The sequence below is a fragment of the Oryx dammah genome, unplaced genomic scaffold (assembly GCF_014754425.2).
Source record: "Oryx dammah isolate SB20612 unplaced genomic scaffold, SCBI_Odam_1.1 HiC_scaffold_11232, whole genome shotgun sequence".
Lineage (NCBI taxonomy): Eukaryota > Metazoa > Chordata > Mammalia > Artiodactyla > Bovidae > Oryx > Oryx dammah.
The window spans coordinates 1,315,187-1,336,222 of record NW_024080625.1 but is presented as its reverse complement, the minus strand read 5'-3'; positions in this window follow the sequence as shown (position 1 = coordinate 1,336,222).

Below are 21,036 nucleotides of genomic sequence, written 5' to 3'. Positions count from 1 at the left end.
ACTGCTGGTGGGAATGCAAACTTGTACAGCCACTATGGAGAATGGTGTGGAGATTCCTTTAAAAACTGGAAATAGAACTTCCATATGACCCAGCAATCCCACTGCTGGGCATAAACACTGAGGAAACCAGAATCAAAAGAGACCCATGTACCCCAGTGTTCATCGCAGCACTGTTTACAATAGCAAGGACAATAGAAGCAACCTAGATGTCCATCAGCAGACAAAGGGATAATGAAGTTGTGGTACATATACACAATGGAATATTACTCAGCTATAAAAAAGAACACATTTGAGCCAGTTCTAATGAGGTGGATGAAACTGGAGTCTATTATACACAGTGAAGTAAGTCAGAATGAGAAACACCAATACAGTATATTAACACATATATATGGAATTTAGAAAGACACTAACAATGATACTATATGCAAGGCAGCAAAAGAGACACAGATATAAAGAACAGACTTTTGGACTATGTAGGAGAAGGCAAGGTTGGGATGATTTGAGAGAATAGCATTGAAACATGTAATTTACCATATGTAAAACAGATGCCCAGTGCAAATTCGATGCACGAAGCAGGGCACTCAAAGCCAGTGCTCTGGGACAACCCAGAGTGGGGTTGGAGGTGGGCAGGGGGCTTTCAGGATGGGGGGACACATGTGCACCCATGGGTGATTCATGTTGATGTATGGCAATAACCACCACAATATTGTAAAGAAATTATCCTCCAATTAAAATTAATTAATTTTTAAAAAGTAACTCATCATTTACCATAGCCCAGCTAAATTCCAGCTGTAGACAAAATAGCCTGCTTATACAGGCTAATGGATAAAGACCACTAATACAGGCCCTCTTAAGAATAAAAAGACTCTAACAATGTATTTTTGATCTGTTTCAAAGTAAACTAAATAAAACAGAATTGAACGATTAAAAAAAAAATGGTCTTCTCTGGTGGCTCAGATGGTATAGAATCTGTCTCCAATGCAAGAGACTTAACAATTAAAGTAAATGCACAAATGAGTGGATGAGTAAGTAAAGAGAGGAAAATCAGAAAGAGAGTAATCTAGGGCTTTACTGCTTGTAGGGATCAGATCTGCTTAGGCACAAATAAGGGACTGAGACATCCGGCACTTGCATGAAATCGATAAGGAAAGGAGACTGGTGAAAAGTGCTGCCAACTGGAGACATTTGCCCCAATATAGTTTTGTGCCTTGAACTTGCACATACCTACAAGTATATAATTACTGGGAATACCTGTAATTAAAGATAGAATTAGTTTCTGGACCCTATACGTTTGGAGTGCTTGGAGAGGGTTATTTTTGAGTCATGAGGTGCCTGAAATCTATCATTTTCCTGATCCCCTCTCACCTCTCATAGACAGCTCTTAGGCATTAACCTCCCCAAACTTTCAGGTTTCTGGTATAACGTGGGCTTTCAGCACCAGAAACAAGGAGTATCGTAAGATTTACGGAAACTCTTGTTGTAATTGTCTCATATGTGAAATGAAAGCTAAAAATAATCACCTTGGAATGTTGTCAGGACCTAATTTACTACCTGAAGTGTGGTACTGAAGACACCTGAGGTGATGAAGAATCATTAGATCCTCCTTTCTTCACCTGCAACCTGAGTGTTTAACTCCAAAAAGGAGGACAAGAAGTAATTATGAGGAACAAACCAACATTCTATGTAACAGAAATTAGTACCAGGTTGGAGAGACTCGGGGATGGGGGCACCACTTCAGCCCAGGGGAACAAAGGCAAAATGAGGGACCTGCAGGAGAAAGGAGGGGCCTGACAAGGGGATGGTGAGAGGCGGCCGGGACTGAGGGGAAACGGCTCCTACGCAGCGAACGGAAGAGCAGGAAGAAGCATCAGAAAACAGAAAACATTACCAAGTTTCTCTGTTCCTGTGCATATTACAGCCTGTTTTTCTGAGCTGGTTGGCCTGCCTCTGAGCTCAGGAGAAAGTCACAGGAGAGAAAACGCACCACAATCGTTCCATCATGTAAACTGACATTAATTTTTCTATTAGACGTTCTGGGCATAAAAAGAGATGTATAAGCTCAGCCCTTAAAAGCTCCTGCAAATAAAGATGTCAGAAAACTCTTCTAAACTCTAATAGCATTTTGCTCTTATCCCTTAAATGACTCCATAAAATGACAGAGAAAACGTCAAATTCGATAACTTCAAATTCCTAACAAGTAATAAAGCAACCTCTTTCATACTTCCTGTAGCATAACTGCACAGCACAACCGTTTCCTTCCATATCTCTATTACCATTGACATACTGCTGAGAGCATCATCCTAACAAGGGATGCTCAGGTCTACCATTCAGAAGGGCTTGTGTGTTCAGGTGACCAATGGGATGACAAGGTGTAACCCAAAAGCCCAGGAGGCACTAGGTCCATCCTGATTGCTGGGAAGCTCAGTCTGAAGCATACTGTGGACTCATTAGCTAAAAAGTGTTCCTTGATGATCCCTCTGGGAATTACCGTTAGACATGAGAGACTCAGAGTTTACCTTTGAATAATTTTGCTAATGTCATCATGTATTTATCACGATACACATTAAAGACATAATTATTATATATGGCATTATTAGTATGTGATCAATGGTAATTAAAATTTACCTATGTTTGACTCTTTTTTGCTCATTTTTTTCCATATCTAGAAAGCTCAATAGCTGAAACTAGATTTCAGTGGACAAGTTTAATAAAAATTAGACAAAGATGAAGAAATATCAGTGACTCAGAAGACAGGCCAGAAGGAAAACTGGAACTTCTATCTGTGAACATTTTCTTTCTCCTTGAAAAACTCCTTTTAATTTTCCCTTTTGTACAAGTCTTCTCATGGTGTATTTATTTCACCTTCATTCTAAGGGATGTTTTACTGGGCATAGAATCCTAATGAGGGAAGGTCTTATTATTATTTTTTTTAACCCAGTACTTTGAAGAACAATATTACCTCATTGTTTTCTGTCTTCTTGTTAGTCTAATATTTTAGACTTGTCTTACCTTCTTGCCACTTTCAATATTTTCTCTTTTTGATTTTCAGTAATTTTATTACGATGGGTCGAAGTGTGACTTTCTTTTATCATACTTGGGATTTACTTATAGGATTCCTAGGATATAGAGTTGATATATTTTTCAGTTTGGAATATTTTCATTCATTACCTTACATATTGTCCTATTTTCTTCTCCCTCTCAGTCACTCAGTCGCGTCTGACTCTTTGTGACTCTTTGGACTGTAGCCCACTAGGCTCTTCTTTCCATGGGATTCTCCAGGCAAGAATGCTGGAGTAGGTTGCCGTTTCCTTCTCCAGGGGATCTTCCTGGACCAGGGATTGAACCCACATCTCCTGGGTCTCCTGTAGTGCAGGTGGATTCTTTATCCACTGAGCCACTGGGGAAGCCTATTTTCTTAGATATTGCCTATTTCTCTTCTTTAGAACTCCATGTAAATGTGTATTATCCTCTTTCTATGCATTATTTATCTCATACATTTTTCTTTATTCTTTCTGTGGCTTACAGTATATATTTTCTTCTTACCTGTCCTATAAATTATTAGTATACTCCTCAACACTGTCTAATTTCCTTTAAACTTATCCATTAAGATCTCATACAGCCATTGACTTTTTAATTTCCAGCATTTTCACTTAGATTTTTTAAATAGTTTCCAGGAATAATATACAAAATTCTCAATCTTGTCTTTAATCTTCATAAATGTTTTATTCTAAAGTTGTGTATCTGGATCTCTTTCCACTGGTATATTATGAAAAATTTGAAAATAACTTAAGGCTCTGAATTATATTTCTTTCTCCAGAGAATATTTTTACTTGCTTCTGTCAGACAGCCACATCAGAGATTCTGGATAACTGTCCTGTAATTTTGGGACTGAAATGAAGCTGGGCTCCAGCCTGTATGAAACTAGCCTGCTTACCATCCACCTTAACTTCAGGGTGTTGCCCTTCAAGGTCCAACCCACCGCTTGGTGGTCCCTGAATTCCATTTCCCCCACTAACTTTAGGAAACTGTCAAAATAACTTTTTACATTTTGAACCACCTCTTTAAGATGCCCTTACAGGGAAAACACACCCCCAAAATGCAAAGCTTGCTTTTCTGGGCTTTCTTCTTCGGGACGACAGCGCCATAATTTTTCACTGTCTCCTGAGTTTTCAAATGTCTTCAGAGAAGATCTTAAAATTACGCTGCTCAGCTTCTTAAACCTTTTAAAAATGTGTACTGGTCCAAGTTATCTAGTTAGTAGTTACCAAAAGTGGAAGTCTCTGATAATTTTAGTCCATTCCTACTCTGTTATTACTATTAGCTATTGCTAATTTACATACTTTATAATACTTTATTCTTCTGCTTGCCTTTTTCCTTAATTTCGTTTTTTGTCATTTTTCTTTGATCCTTACATTTTTAAAAAGAAATGTAGGTTCTTATTACATACTTCTATCAAAAGAGGCATATGCAAAGAATTTGAATTTTTTTAGTTTATTTTTTCCAAGATTGGTTTCTTCCTCTATCTTTGCATTACATAGTAGTTAGGATGCACTGGATTAAAATAAGTGAAAACTTAAAAGTTTCTTATCACTTGAGAAGTCTGGGAATGGAGGGGGTAATGAAATGTGGGTTTTATTCAGTATTTCCACAACAAGTAGTTATTGCTTCAATGTGACAATGATATTTTTCCCTACCCCTCATAGTCTCACTGCATCTTCTGTAGCTCCTAGCATCACATTTTATACATACTGGTCAAACTAGAGAGGAGGACAAAGAATATTCTGCCAGAGGGTGCCCCTTAGACTCACTGGTTAATACCATATCACAGGAATACTCTTAGCTGCCAGGAAGACTGAGAAGCTGATTATCTAGGAAATGTGAGTGGAATTTCATGAATGGTTTAGATAATAGCAAAGTATCCCTACTGTTGGGTATCAATTAATAAATAAAATGAGAATTTTAAGTGAAAATGCAAAATAATAAAATAGGCAAGCAATGGTCTCCACTCCCATACGTCATGTTTCATTTCTTCCTAATTTGAATATCGTTAGTATGCTAGAATTCTCACTAATACACTTACCTTTCTATTCATCTTTTCTTTTTGCTATAGATTAAGAACTTGAGTACTTCATTGTATTTGGGGGTACCTAATACATAAGATTCTCCAAGCCAGGCTTCAGCAATACGTGAACCGTGAACTTCCAGATGTTCAAGCTGGTTTTAGAAAAGGCAGAGGAACCAGAAATCAAATTGCCAACATCTGCTGGATCATGGAAAAAGCAAGAGAATTCCAGAAAAACATCTATTTCTGCTTTATTGACTATGCCAAAGCCTTTGACTGTGTGGATCACAATATACTGTGGAAAATTCTGAGAGAAATGGGAATACCAGACCACCTAACCTGCCTCTTGAGAAATCTGTATGCAGGTCAGGAAGCAACAGTGCGAACTGGACATGGAACAACAGACTGGTTCCAAATAGAAAAAGGAGTACATCAAGGCTGTATACTGTCACCCTGCTTATTTAACTTATATGCAGAGTACATCATGAGAAACACTGGACTGGAAGAAACACAAGCGGGAATCAAGACTGCTGGGAGAAATATCAATACCCTCAGATATGCAGATGACACCACCCTTATGGCAGAAAGTGAAGAAGAACTAAAAAGCCTCTTCATGAAAGTGAAAGAGGAGAGTGAAAAAGTTGGCTTAAAGCTCAACATTCAGAAAACGAAGATCATGGCATCTGGTCCCATCACTTCATGGGAAATAGATGGGGAAACAGTGGAAACAGTGTCAGACTTCATTTTTCTGGGCTCCAAAATCACTACAGATGGTGATTGCAGCCATGACATTAAAAGATGCTTACTCCTTGGAAGAAAAGTTATGACCAACATAGATAGCATATTCAAAAGCAGAGACATTACTTTGCCGACTAAGGTCCGTCTAGTCAAGGCTATGGTTTTTCCTGTGGTCATGTATGGATGTGAGAGTTGGACTGTGAAGAAGGCTGAGCACCGAAGAATTGATGCTTTTGAACTGTGGTGTTGGAGAAGACTCTTGAGAGTCCCTTGGACTGCAAGGAGATCCAACCAATCCATTCTGAAGGAGATCAACCCTGGGATTTCTTTGGAAGGAATGATGCTAAAGCTGAAGCTCCAGTACTTTGGCCACCTCATGCAAAGAGTTGACTCATTGGAAAAGATTTTGATGCTGGGAGGGATTGGGGGCAGGAGGAGAAGGGGACGACAGAGGATGAGATGGCTGGATGGCATCACAGACTCGATGAATGTGAATCTGAGTGAACTCCGGGAGTTGGTGATGGACAGGGAGCCCTGGCGTGCTGCGATTCATGGGGTCGCAAAAAGTCGGACACGACTGAGTGACTGAACTGAACTGAACTGAATACATAAGAACATATTCACCTCTTTTCCTACTTGTGACTAGATACCTCTATATACAACTATTTTCACTCCTTGCTTAAATTTATAGATACTATGGACTGAATGGTATCTTCACAAAATTCATACACTGCAGCCCTAAACCCCAATGTGATGCTACTTGGAGATGTCACCTTTGGGAGATAACTAAGTTTAGATGAGGTCATAGGATGGAACCCTCACACATGGGATTAGGGCCCTTAACAAGAAAAGACACAGGAGAGCCTCCTCTCCCTGAATTTCTACCACTCAGACTACAGCATTTTGCTACGAAACTTGAGCTAACAGTCCTTCTCAATCCAAGACAAATCCCTCTACTTATGTTTTAGTTATTATTCCATTCGGTTTCCTCTGGAACTAAGCTCCCTCAAACTTGCTATTTTTTTCTACTTGGTATTAAATTCTTCCTCCCCATTTGTCTTTACATTTAACACTCAGCACATTCAAACTATTTCCTTTATTTGCATGTGTGTTTCCATAACATGGGCTTCCCTGGTAGCTCAGATGGTAAAGAATCCGTCTGCAATGTGGAAGACCTGGGTTTGACCCCTGGGTTGGGAAGATCCTCTGGAGGAGGGCATGGCAACCCACTCCAGCATTCTTTCCTGGAGAATCCCCATGGACAGAGGAGACTGGCAGGCTACAGTCCACGGGGTTACAAACAGTTGGAGATGACTGAGTGACTAAGCACAGCACATACAGTTGTGTATATGTCAGATTTCAGATTTCCATAACATACATTATTTTCTAAAACTACTCTCCCTGTCCCATATACCCTAATACACTAAGCTTCTGGCTTAATTCTTGCATTTCTTCATATCCAAGTATATTGATGTAAACTATATTATCTGGCAACCATTTCTACACCAACCATTCTTCTGAAGTTTTTCTATGGTTTTTTTAATAATCTCTGAAGCCAGTATGAACTTGTTCTGAAACACCAAGATTCATAAAACATCATTTTCTATATTTTAAAATGTTTTTATTTTTAATTTATTTAAAATTTTTTTGTTTTTATTATGTACTATTTCAAACATACAATATTGTAAAATAATTAGCCTCTAATTAAAATAAATTTAAATTAAATAAATAAATAACATCCATGATACACCATACATATTTAATAAATCTTAACTTTTACCAGATTTACTTCAGATTATTTTTTAAAAATAGAACATTACAGATTTGAAGGCTTTTTAAAATACCATTTCCCAATCCCTTCCTTCCTACCCATAGATAATCACCATCCCAAAGTCAGCGTGTAGCTTCCTGTGGTAGGCAGAATGGCTCCCCAAAGATATTCAGTCTCTAACTTCTGGAACCTGTGAATACCTTACATGGCAAAAGGTGTGCTTTGTACAGACTTTAAAATAAGGAGTTATCATGGATTATCCAGGTGAGCCCAATCTAATAACATAAGCTATTAAAAGCAGAGAACTTTCTCCCACTGGCATGCGACTGCTGAGGTAGAAATGGAAATCAAAGCGATTGGAACCATGAAAAGACCCAGTTCATCTTCTCTTGAGGAGGAATATGAAGAAAGGATGAGAAGTAATGTGACCAGCCTCTAGAAGCAGAGCCTAGCCCCAAGCTGAGAGCCAGCATAGAAACAGGGGCCTTAGTCCTACAATGTCAAAAAACTGAACTCAGCCATCAGTGTGAGCCTGGATATGGATTCATCCCTGGAACTTCTAGAAAGGAAAGTAGCCCTGCTGACATCGTGATTTCTACCTGCTGAGAATCCATCTAGAGGACCCAGTTGAGAACACTGTAAATGAACTTCTGAGCTATAGGACCTTGAGGTAATAAACAGGCATTTAAGTTGTGAATGTGTGGTAATTTGTCACAGCAGCAACAGAAAACTAATACAAGTTCTTTATGCATGCTTTCATATTTGTTATTAAATATGTGTCTGTGTATTTAAATTCTACATAAATGTCTCCCACTATATGAAACTTCCTGAAATTAGCTTTTATTCTGTAAGCCTGTCGTAGAAATTCAAATAGCTTAACATGTAGAAATAATTTATCCATTTAATTGTTAGATATTACTCTGCTGTAAAGATGTACCACATTCTAGGCACTTTTCCAAAGATTAGAGCAATGTGATGACTTTGGGTATGTTCTGGTTTATCTGTAGACTCTATAGGATTTTCTATACAGAAAAGCACATCCTCTTCAAATAACCTTTTTTCTTTCCAATTCTTAAATTTTAATTTCTTTCATTTTCTTATCTTATTGCATCAATTGGGAATTTCAATATAGTATTAAATTGCAGAAGTGAAAGTAGCTGTCCTTTTCTCATCTTAACTGAATACAAATTTCTAAAATGTATTATTTAAGCAAACTGTGGAAAATTCTGAAAGAGATGGGAATACCAGACCACCCAATCTGCCTTTTGAGAAATCTGTATGCAAGCCAGGAAGCAACAGTTAGAACTGGACATGGAACAACAGACTGGTTCCAAATAGGAAAAGGAGTACATCAAGGCTGTATACTGTCACCCTGCTTATTTAACTTATATGCAGAGTACATCATGAGAAACGCTGGACTGGAAGAAACACAAGCTGGAATCAAGATTGCCAGGAGAAATATCAATAACCTCAGATATGCAGATGACACCACCCTTACGGCAGAAAGTGAAGAGGAACTAAAAAGCCTCTTGATGAAAGTAAAAGAGGAGAGTGAAAAAGTTGGCTTAAAGCTCAACATTCAGAAAATGAAGATGATAGCATCCGGTCCCATCACTCCATGGGAAATAGATGGAGAAACAGTGGAAACAGTGTCAGACTTTATTTTTGGGGGGCTCCAAAATCACTGCAGATGGTGATTGCAGCCATGAAATTAAAAGACGCTTACTCCTTGGAAGAAAAGTTATGACCAACCTAGATAGCATATTCAAAAGCAGAGACGTTACTTTGCCAACAAAGGTCTGTCTAGTCAAGGCTGTTTTTCCAGTAGTCATGTATGGATGTGAGAGTTGGACTGTGAAGAAGGCTGAGCGCCGAAGAATTGATGCTTTTGAACTGTGCTGTTGGAAAAGACTCTTGAGAGTTCCTTGGACTGCAAGGAGATCCAACCAGTCCATTCTGAAGGAGATCAACCCTGGGATTTCTTTGGAAGGAATGATGCTAAAGATGAAGCTCCAGTACTTTGGCCACCTCATGTGAAGAGTTGACTCATTGGAAAAGACTCTGATACTGGGAAGGATTGGGAGCAGGAGAAGAAGGGGATGACAGAGGATGAGATGGCTGGATGGCATCACTGACTTGATGAACGTGAGTCTGAGTGAACTCCAGGAGTTGGTGATGGACAGGGAGGCCTGGCGTGCTGCGAATCATGGGGTCACAAAGAGTCGGACACAACTGAGCAACTGAACTGAACTGAAGCAAAAGTTTACTGTAAGCTTTGTAATTACTCTATTATATTAAGAAAGATCTCTACCATTCCCAGTTTGCAAAGACCTTTATAATGAATAAGTGCTGAACTTTATCAAATTCCTTTTTGCACTATTGAGAGAACATACAAAGCCAGAATAAGAGAAAAATACTGCCTTTTAATCATTTACATTATTCCTTTTTAACATTAATTCCAAATATCACATTTAAAAAATACTGTTTGAGTAACCATTGTAAAAGAGATTTACATTTTTTTCCTTTGTAAACGAATTATATGAAGCACAAGGTTATAAACCTGGGGAGGAATAGAGTAAATGGAATTCCCAGGTGGCACAGTGGTGAAGAATCTGCCAGCCAGTGCAGGAGATGCAAGAGACATGGGTTTGATTCCTGGCTGGGGAAGATCCTCTGGAGCAGGAATGGCAACCCACTTCAGTATTCTTGCTTGGAAAATTCAATGGACAGAGGAGCCAAGCAGGCTACAGTCATGGGGTCACAAAGAGTGAGCTATGATTGAGCACACAGGCACATAGCAGTAAATATGCCAGCTGGTTTGGATCTAATGGCTACGACACCACTTCCTCCTTATGGTAAAATTCCAGAATGGCAAGTTCTGACTGAACTTCCCTGGTGGCTCAGATAGTAAAGAATCAGTCTTGCAGTGTAGGAGACCTGGGTTCGGATTACTGGGAGTTTAGTTTTCAAACCATGGTTTTGACAACAAATGTCGCAGAAGCAATTACTGGGGTAAAGAGAATGTTGTTACAGATCTGAGAGAGACATGAGAAAAATAGAAATTTTGGACAGATAGTTATCCAGGTTTTTCTTTCAGGATTCCCAGGTACGGGGACAGAGAAACTGAAGAAAATATTTGAGTTGGCAGGGGATCAAGATGGTGGAGTAGAAGAAGGACTGGGTTCATTTCCTCTCATGAGCAAATCAAAACAACTACATATAGAGCAACTTTAGCTAAAATCAACTTGGGAATTAGCAAAACAGCTCTTCTACAAACAAGTTGTAAAGAAATGTTCACATGTAGTCTGGCAAGAAGAAAAGAAAGTGACCTGGTCAGGACCCACATGTACAATGGGGGACAAGAAGAAGAGAGGGGTATCACATGCTAGGCGATCTTCCCTGGGAAGCGAGAGGTTCGAGCTTACATATTAGGCACCTCAGCCCTGGTGTCCAACACCCAGGAAGATGAGCCCCTTGGCTGGATGGAAAACCAGTGGGGTTTACCAGAAGGCTGTAAAAAACCAAGGCTCTGCTCTTGAAGAATACACACACAGATCTGCTTACTTCTGGTCACATCATTTAGACAACAGACTGAAATCTGCCTGGGGATCTAGCCAAGACCATCCCAGCATGCACCCAGCTCACACTGGGATACTGCTTCAGCCACTCTTGCTCGGGCACTGCTTCCCACTAAAGGGGAGCCTGCTACTGTCAACAAGAGTGTGCACACTTGGAGGGAACAGAGCCAGTCCAGACCACGACCCTGCCTCTGACCAAGGCAGAGGCAGCCATCACCAGCTCATGCATCCCTGCACACAATCTGAAGGGAGTAAATCTAGCTTCCCTGTGGAGACCACCATCACTGGAATACAGGTCCTGTGTACACCTGGGGACAGGGCTAGCTTGTAGTGTCCCATCTTCCCCTCCAGCCTCTACCCATCCTCTACCCAAGGTGTGCACACCAGAGTGGGGGAGAAAGGGAAATCAGAAGAGAAATAACTCAGTCCCAAGCCCTCAGGTACTGACCACATCCCAAACATAGGTGCCTGCCATTCCACCCAGGAGAAACCCAGTGACCTCAGGGTGCCTGCTCCAGAATAAACCTAATGAAGTAGATAAATAATTTACCTGGTAAAAGTTCAGAGCAATATAGTAAAAAAGAATTCTAACTGAATTGGGTAAAAGAATAGATGAACACAGTGAGAATTTTAACTTAAGAAATGAAAAATATAAAAAGAACCAATGAGAGCTAAAGAATTAAATACTTGAAATTAGAAAAAAAACACTAAAGGGAATTAATATCAGATTAGGTAATATAGAAGAACACATAGCAATCTGGAAGACAGAATAATGAAAATCACTGGATCAGAACAGGAAAAAGAAAAACAAACTTAAAAAAAAAAAGAGAATAGTTGAAGGAAACGCTGGGACAACATCAAGTGTACTAACATTCACATTACATGGGTCCCAAAGGAAAAGAGATAAAGAGGTAGAAAATGTATTTGATGAAATTATGACTGAGTATTCACTGAACCTAAAGGAGGAAATAAATATCCAGGTATAGGAATCACAGAGAGTCCAAAACAAGATAAACCCAAAGAGACTCACAACAAGACATATCATAATTAAAACGGTAAAAAGTTAAAAGATGAAGATAAGATTCTATAGGGAACAAGAGAAAAATAAAAAGTCACATGCCAGGGAATCTCCATAATGTTAAATTTTTCTGCAGAAACTTTGCAGGACAGAGAGAGTGATGTGATATATTTAAAGTGTTGAAGGAAAAAATCTGCAACCTAGGCTACTCTACCCACAAGGTCAAGATTCAAAATTGAAGGAATAGCTTCTTAGACAAGAAAAACCTAAGAGTTTGTCAACACTAAATGGACCTTACAAGAAGAGTTAAAGGGAGGGTCTTCTTTAAGTGAAAACCAAAAGGCTACAAGAAATAAGAAATTATAGGAAGAGACAAATTCCACAGGTAAAAGCAAATATATACTAAAGGTTATGGATCACTTAAATAAGTTGGTACAAAGGTTCAAAGATAAAAATTGTCAAATTAACTATATCTACAACACACAGTTGAGGGATATGAAGATGTAAAAAATGACATCAAAAACACAAAATGTGGTAAGAGGAGTAAAAAACATAGAGCCATTAGAATGTGTCTGAACTTAAATAACTATCAGTTTAAAACAAGTAGATACAGATAGATAAACATATATGAACCCCATGGTAACCACAACTCAAAAACCTGTTAATACAATAGGTACAAACAAACAAAAGAGAGAGGAGGATAAGCATATCATTAAAAAAATCATCAAATTATAAGGGAAGAAATTAAAAGAAGAAAAAAGGAACAGTTAGGAATTACAAAAAACAAGCAGAAAACAAGCAAAATGGCAAGAAGCACATATCAACTAACAATCACTTTAAGTATCAATGAACTAAATACTCCAACTGAAAGACACAGGGTGGATAACTGGATTTTTAAAAATACCCATCTACGTACTTCTTACAAGAGACTCACTTTAGAGCTAAAGACAAGACAGAAAGTGAGGGGATGGAAAAAGATACTCCATGCAAATGGAAACAACAAGAAAACTAGGGTAGCAATACTCATCAGACAAAGTAGACTTTAACACAAAGTCTATAACATGATACAAAGGAAGGCATATAATAATAAAGAGATGAATACAAAAAGAGGATACATTAACAATATTCATAAACATATATGCACCTAATATTAGAGCACCTGAATATATAAACTAAGTACTAATAGATATAAAATGGGAAATTGACAATACTGTACTAATATGAGAGACTTTAACATCCCACTTACATCAATGGACAGATCATTCAGACAGAAAAGCAATATGGAAACACTGATATTAAATGATTCATTAGGCCAGGTGCACTTAACAAATATTTATATGACATTATAATAAAAAACAACGTAAAACACATTCTTTTCAATTACATATTGAATGTTCTCCAAGATAGAGCACCTACCAGACCATGAAACAAGTCCCATCAAATTTAAGAGGATATAAAATATATCAAGCATCTTTTCCTACCACAGTGTATGCTACTATAACTCAAATGCATGAAGAAAAATGGGAAACAAACACAAACATGTGAAGACCAAACAACATATTAGTAAAAAACTGATTGGTCAATGAATAAATCAAAGAAAATACCAGAAAATACTTTAAGGCAAATGAAAATAAAAAGCACAACTTTCCCAAATTTATGGGATGCAACAAAAGAAGTTTTAAGAGGGAAGTCTATAGTGATACAGGTATACCTCAAGAAAATAAGAAAAATTTCAAATAAACAACCTACCTGACCATCTAAAGGAATTAGAAAAAAAAAAAATAACAACCAAAGCCCAAAATCAGAAGAAGGAAGGATATATTAAAGATCAGAGAGGCAATAAATAAAATAGAGACCCCAAAATAACAGAAAAGATCAATGAAACCAAGAGCTGGTTTTTTGAAAACATAAAATTAATAAGGCTTTATTTAGGCCCATTAAGAAATAAATAATCCAATTAAGATTTGTGGATTGTATCAATGTTAATGTCCTGGTTGTGATACTATAGCTTTATACAGTGTTACCACTGGTGGAAACTGGATAAAGTGTTCACAGGATATCTTTTCATTATCTCTTATGACTTCATGTAAATCTATAATTATCTCCATTAAAATTTCAATTAAAATACAAAAAAAAAAAAAGAGAGGACCAAAATAAACAAAATAACATATAAAAGAGGAGAAATAACAACTGATATCACAATAATCATAAGAGAATCTATGAACAGCTATATGTCAGCAAATTGGACAACCTCAAGAAATGGATAAACTACTAGAAACACACAATCTTCCAAGACTGAATCAGGAATAAATAATGTGAACAGAACAATCACTGGTACTGAAACTGAATCACTAATCAAAAAACTTCTAACAGACAAAGAACCAGGACCAGATGCCTTCACAGGAGAACTGTACCTAACATGTGAAGAAGTTAATACCTATTCTTCTCAAACTACTCCAAAAAACTGAAGAGGAACACTTGCAAATTCATTGTATTAGGCCACCATAACACTGATACCAAAAGCACGTAAAGACTACATAAAAAGAACACTACAGGCCAATACACCTAAAGACTATAGACGCAACAATCCTCCATAAAACATTACCAAACCCAATTCAACGACTTGTAAAAAGGATTATATCATGATCAGGTGGGATTCATTCCAAGGATGGAAGGACGATTCATCCACAAACCAATCAATACGACACACCACATTAACAAAACAAAGATAGAAATCAGATGAGCATGTCAATAGATACAAAAAAGGCATTTGACAAAATCCAACACTCACTCATGATAAAAAAAAAAAAATCTCTCAACAAAGAGTATATTGGGAACATATTTCAACAAAATAAAAGCCACTTATGACCATCCCACAGCTCACAGACTACTCAATGGTGAAAAACTGAAAGTTTTTCCTCTACAAGAAGGATCAAGGATGCTCACTCTGTTTCTATGTAACATAGTGTTAGAAGTTCTAGCTACAGCAACCAGATAAGAAAAAGAAACAAAAGGCATTCAGATTTGAAGGGAAGAAGCAAAAGTGTCACAATTTACACCAAAAAATAGAGTCATTATATATATATATTTATATATATATAACTAACGATATAACTCTAATGTCTTCACCCCAAAACTATTAGAACTAACAAATGAATTCAGTAAAGTTGAAGGATGTAAGACTAATACAGAAGTCTGTTACTTTTCTATATAGTAATAATGAACTATCAGAAACAAAGAGAAACAAGAAAACAATCCCATTTACAATCGCATCCAAAAGAATGAAATAGGGAATTTCCTGGTGGTACAGTGGTTAGAATTCACCTGTTAATGCAGTGGACACAGGTTCAGTCCCTGGTCTGGGAAGATCTCACACACCAAAGGGCAAGTACAGCCGTGCAACTACCGAGCCTGCACTCTGGAGCCTGTGAGTCACAACTACTGAGTCTGCACGCCACAACTGCCGAAGACCAGATGCCCTAGAGCACATCCTCCACAACAAGGGAAGCCACTGAAATGAGAAACCCACATACTGCAACTAGAGAGTAGACCCTGCACTCTACAACTACAGAAAGCCCACATGCAGCAACAAAGAGCCTGTTCATTTCCACAAAGACCAAGCACAGCTAATAAATAAATACATAAAATTTAATTTTTAAAAACAGAATTAAACTCAACCAAGGGATACACTAAATCAAGGAAGAAAAAGACCTATACTCTGAAAGCTAGAAGATACTGATGAAGGAAAATAAACATGATACAAACAAATGGAAGGATACTCCACATTCATGAACTGAGAGACAGTATTGTTAAAATGCCCACAGTACTCAAAGCAATCTGCAGAATTCATGCAAGCCCTATCAAAACACTCATGACAATTTTCACAGAACTAGAACAAATAATCCTGAAATTTGTGTGGAATCACAGCAGACCTTGATAGCAACTTCTGGAGAAAAATGAATAAAGCTGAAGGAACCAGGTTCCCTGAATACAGACTATATCACAAAGCTATATTAATTAAAAAAAAAAAACAGTACGACCTTGGCAAAAAGATATATGGATCAATGGAACAGAATATAGAGTCTAGAAATAAACACATATATATGTGGTCAGTTAATTTACAACAAATGAGGCCAAAATATACAATAGGGAAAAAACAAGCTTCTTCAGTAAGTGGTGTTAGGAAAATTGGACAGCTACATGCAAGAGTATGAAATTAGAACATTTTCTCATACCACATAAAAAGTAAACACATATATACCTATGACTGACTTATGCTGACGTATGGCAGGAGTTCAGTCACTCGGTCATATCCAATTCTTTGAGACCCCATGGACTGCAGCATGCCAGGCTTCCTTGTCCTTCACTACTCCTGCAGTTTGCTCAAACTCATGTCCATTGAGGCAATGATACCATCCAACCATCTCATCCTCTGTTGTTCCCTTCTTCTCCCGCCCTCAATCTTTCCCAACATCAGGGTCTTTTCCAGTAAGTTGGATCTTCACATCAGGTGGCCAAAATATTGGAGCCTTAGCTTCAGCATCAGTCCTTCCAATAAGTATTTAGGGTTTATTTCCTTTAGGGCTGACTGTCCAAGGGACTCTCAAGAGTGTTCTCCAGCACCACAGTTTGAAAGCATCAATTCTTAAGCACTCAGCCTTCTTTATGGTCCACCTCTCATATCCATACATGAAGAGTAGAAAAACCATAGCTCTGACTATACAGACCTTTCTATAGAGCTTCCAAGGTGGCTCAGTAGTAAAGAAACCACCTGCCAATGCAGGAGATGCAAAAGACGTGAGTTGGATCCCTGGGTTGGGAAGATCCCCTGGAGAAGGAAATGGCAACCCACTCCAGTATTCTTTCCTGGAAAATCCCATGGACAGATGAGCCTGGCAGGCTATAGTCCATGGGGTCGCAAAGAGTCGGACACGACTGAGTGACTAACACACACACATGGACCTTTGTAGGCAAACCAATGTCTCTGCTTTTGAATACACTGCCTAGGTTTATCACGGGTTTCCCAGGTGGTGCAAGTAGTAAACAATTTGCCTGCCAATGCACGAGATGAAAGAGACACTGGTTTGATCACTGGGTCAGGAGGACCCCAGGAGAAGGGCCTTGCAATCCACTCCAGTGTTCTTGCCTGGAGAATTCCACAGACAGAGAAGCCCTGGGTGGGCTACAGTCCATAGGGTCTTAAAGAGTTAACTGAAGGGACTTAACACACACACACACACACACACACACACACACACGGTTTGTCATAGTTTTTCTTCCAAGCAGAAAGCATCTTTTAATTTCATGGCTGCAGTCACGATCTACAATGATTTTGGAGCCCAAGAAAATAAAGTCTGTCACTGTTGAGCTTGAAGCCAGCTTTTTCACTCTCGTCTTTCACTTTCATCAAGAGGCTCTTTTGCTTCTCTTCACTTCCTGCCATTAGGGTGATGTCATCTGCATATCTGAAGTTATTGATATTTCTCCCGGCAATCTTGATTCCAGCTAGTGCTTCATCCAGCCCAATATTTAGCAAGTTGTACTCTGTATAGAAGTTAAATAAGCAGGGTGACAATATGCAGCCTTGACGTACTTCTTTCCCAATTTGGAACCAGTCCATTGTTCCATGTCCTGTTCTAACTGTTGTTTCTTGACCTGCATATAGGTTTCTCAGGAGGCAGTTAAGGTGGTCTGGTATTCCCTTCACTTTAAGAATTTTCCACAGTTTGCTGTGATCCACACAAAGGTTTTAGCACAGTCAATGAGTCTGACTTTGAAAGTCAGCAGGATTTAACTACAGAACTTCCACAGGACTGGGGAAACAGAGACCCTTGGCAGGCATAAAGAAAACCTTGCACACACCAGGACCCAGGAGACATGAGCAACCCCACAAGAGACTGAGTCAGACTTGCCTGTGAGTGTTTGAGAGTCTCTGGTGGAGGCATGGGTCAACAGTGGCCTGCTGCAGGGTCAAGGGCACTGAGAGCAATCCTGGGAGGTGCAGCATGCTGGCATAAGTTCTTTTGGAGGAGGTCACCACTGCTGCCATTACCCCCTATCGTTGGGCCTGAGGCCAAAGGGAACACATCCCCACCCATCAACAGAAAACTGGATTAAAGATTGACTGAGCTTGGTCCTGCCCACCAGAGCAAGACCCAGTTCTCCCCACAGCCAGTCCTTCCCATCAGGAAGCTTGCACAAACCTCTTATCCTCACCCATCAAAGGGCAGACAGAATGAAAACCACAATCACAGAAAATTAACCAAAATGTCCACATGGATCACAGCTTTGTGTAACTTAACGAAACCATGAGCCATGCCATGTAGGGTCACCCAAGACAGACGGGTCACCGTGGAGAGTTCTGACAAAATGTCGCCCACTGGAGAAGGGAATGGCAAACCACTTCAGCATCCGTGCATTGATGCATGGCAGAGGCCAACACAATATAGTGAAGTGATTTTCCTTCCATTAAAAATAAGTAAGTTTGGAAAAAAACAAAAAAACTAAAAATGGCTTAAGTCCTAAATGTAAGACCAAAGATCATAAAAATTCTAGAAGAAAATACATGCAGTATGCTCTTTTACATAAGAAGTAGCAGCATTATTAGAGTCTGTTTCCTCAGGGAAGCTAAACAAACAAAAAAAAAGTAAAAACAAATGGAATAAATGGGCCTAATTAAATAAAAAACTTTTGCACATCAAAGGAAACCATCAACAAAACGAGAAAACAACCCACTAAATGGGAGAAAATATTTGCAAATGATATGTTTGATAAGAGGTTAATATCTGAAATATATAGAGTTCATACAACTCAAAATCAAAAAAGAAAACCCAATTAAAAAATAGTCAGAAGATCTGAATAGACATTTTTTCCAAGAAGACATACATATTGCTAAGAGGCACATGAAACAATGCTCAACATGCTATCCTTCAAGGAAATGCAAATCAAAACCAAAATGAGGCATCACCCCACACCTTCAGAACGGCTGTCATCAAAAAGACAACAAATACTACATTCTGGCAAGGATGTGGAGAAAAGGGAATCCTCGTTTACTGCTGGTGGGGATGGAAATTGATAGAGTTACTACGGAAAAAAAGCATGAAGGTTCCTAATAACATTTAAATTAAAGTAAAAACTACCACATGATCCAGAAATTCTACTCCTGGGTATACACCCAAAGAAAATGAAAACATTAATTTGAAAAGATACTTACACCCTAATGTTCACAGCAGCATTATTTACAATAGCAAAATGTGGAAGCAATCAGTGTTCATCAACCAATGAATGGATAAAGAAAATGTGGTAGTGAGACACACACACACACACACACACACACACACACAGAGTAGAATACTACTCAGTCATAAAAAGGCATGAAATTTGCCATTTGACATATGAATAAACCTAGAGGGTACAAAGCTTAGTGAAGCAAATCAGAGAGACAGACAAACACTGCATGCTTTTACTTATACGTGAAATCTAAAAAAAAAAAAAGAAAGGAAGGAAGAAAGAAAAAATGAATGACTATAACAACAGAAACAGACTCATAGATACAAAGAACAAACTAGATATCAGTGGGAAGAGGAGTGAGGGGAGGGGCAATATGGAAGGGATTAAGAAGCATAAACAGTTCAGTTTAGCCGCTCAGTCGTGTCCAACACTTTGTGACCCCATGGACTGCAGCACGCCAGGCTTCCCTGTCCATCACCAACTTCCAGAGCTTGCTCAAACTCATGTTCATTGAGTCAGTGATACCATCCAACCATCACATCCTCTGTCGTCCCCTTCTCCTGCCTTCAATCTTTCCCAGCATCAGGGTCTTTTCAAATGAGTCAGTTCTTCACATCCAGTAGCCAAAGTATGGGAGCTTCAGCTTCAGCATCAGTCCTTCCAATGAATATTCAGGACTGATTTCCTTTAGGATGGACTGGTTTGATCTTCTTGCAGTCCAGGAGACTCTCAAGAGTCTTCTCCAACACCACAGCTCAAAAGCATCACTTCAGTATCAAAAGCATCAAGAAGCACAAACTACTACATACTAAATAAATAAGATACAAGGGTGTAATGTACAGCACATGGAATATAGCCAATTTTTTATAGTAACTTTAGATGGAATATAATTTATAAAACTATCAAATTGCTATGTTGTACACCTGAAACTAACATTGTAAATCAACTATACTTTAGTTAAAAATAAAGAAGAAAATCTGGAGTTGAGCAGCAGCAGAAGCACATGAACATTCAGCGCACAATTATACAGAAAGAAACAAACAGCCACAAAATTGTGTGCAGATTATAGGCAATACTCTTTCATAAAAAGTATGAAAACACACACACACACACATGCATGCACACAAAAAAAGCCTGGTTCTTTTTCTCAGGTTTAAAATATGTCATTTCTGGTCTATTTGAATAAGTTGCTTGCCTTTCTACTACTCAGTTTTCCTATGTATAGAATACTTAACAATCATAGTAACTGCTTAGTGCATTTTTGCAACTCAGTTTAGTAATTTTTTGCATAATGATAATAACAAAAATAACTAACACTATTGCATCTTTCGGAGAAGGCAATGGCGACCCACTCCAGTACTCTTGCCTGGAAAATCCCATGGACGGAGGAGCCTGGAAGGCTGCAGTCCATGGGGTCACTGAGGGTCGGACACAAGTGAGCAAGTTCACTTTCACTTTTCACTTTCATGCATTGGAGAAGGAAATGACAACCCACTCCAGTGTTCTCGCCTGGAGAATCCCAGGGACAGGGGAGCCTGGTGGGCTGCTGTCTATGGGGTCGCACAGAGTCGGACACGACTGAAGCGACTTAGCAGCAGCGGCAGCATTGCGTCTTTACAATGTGTCACATGCTATTTTA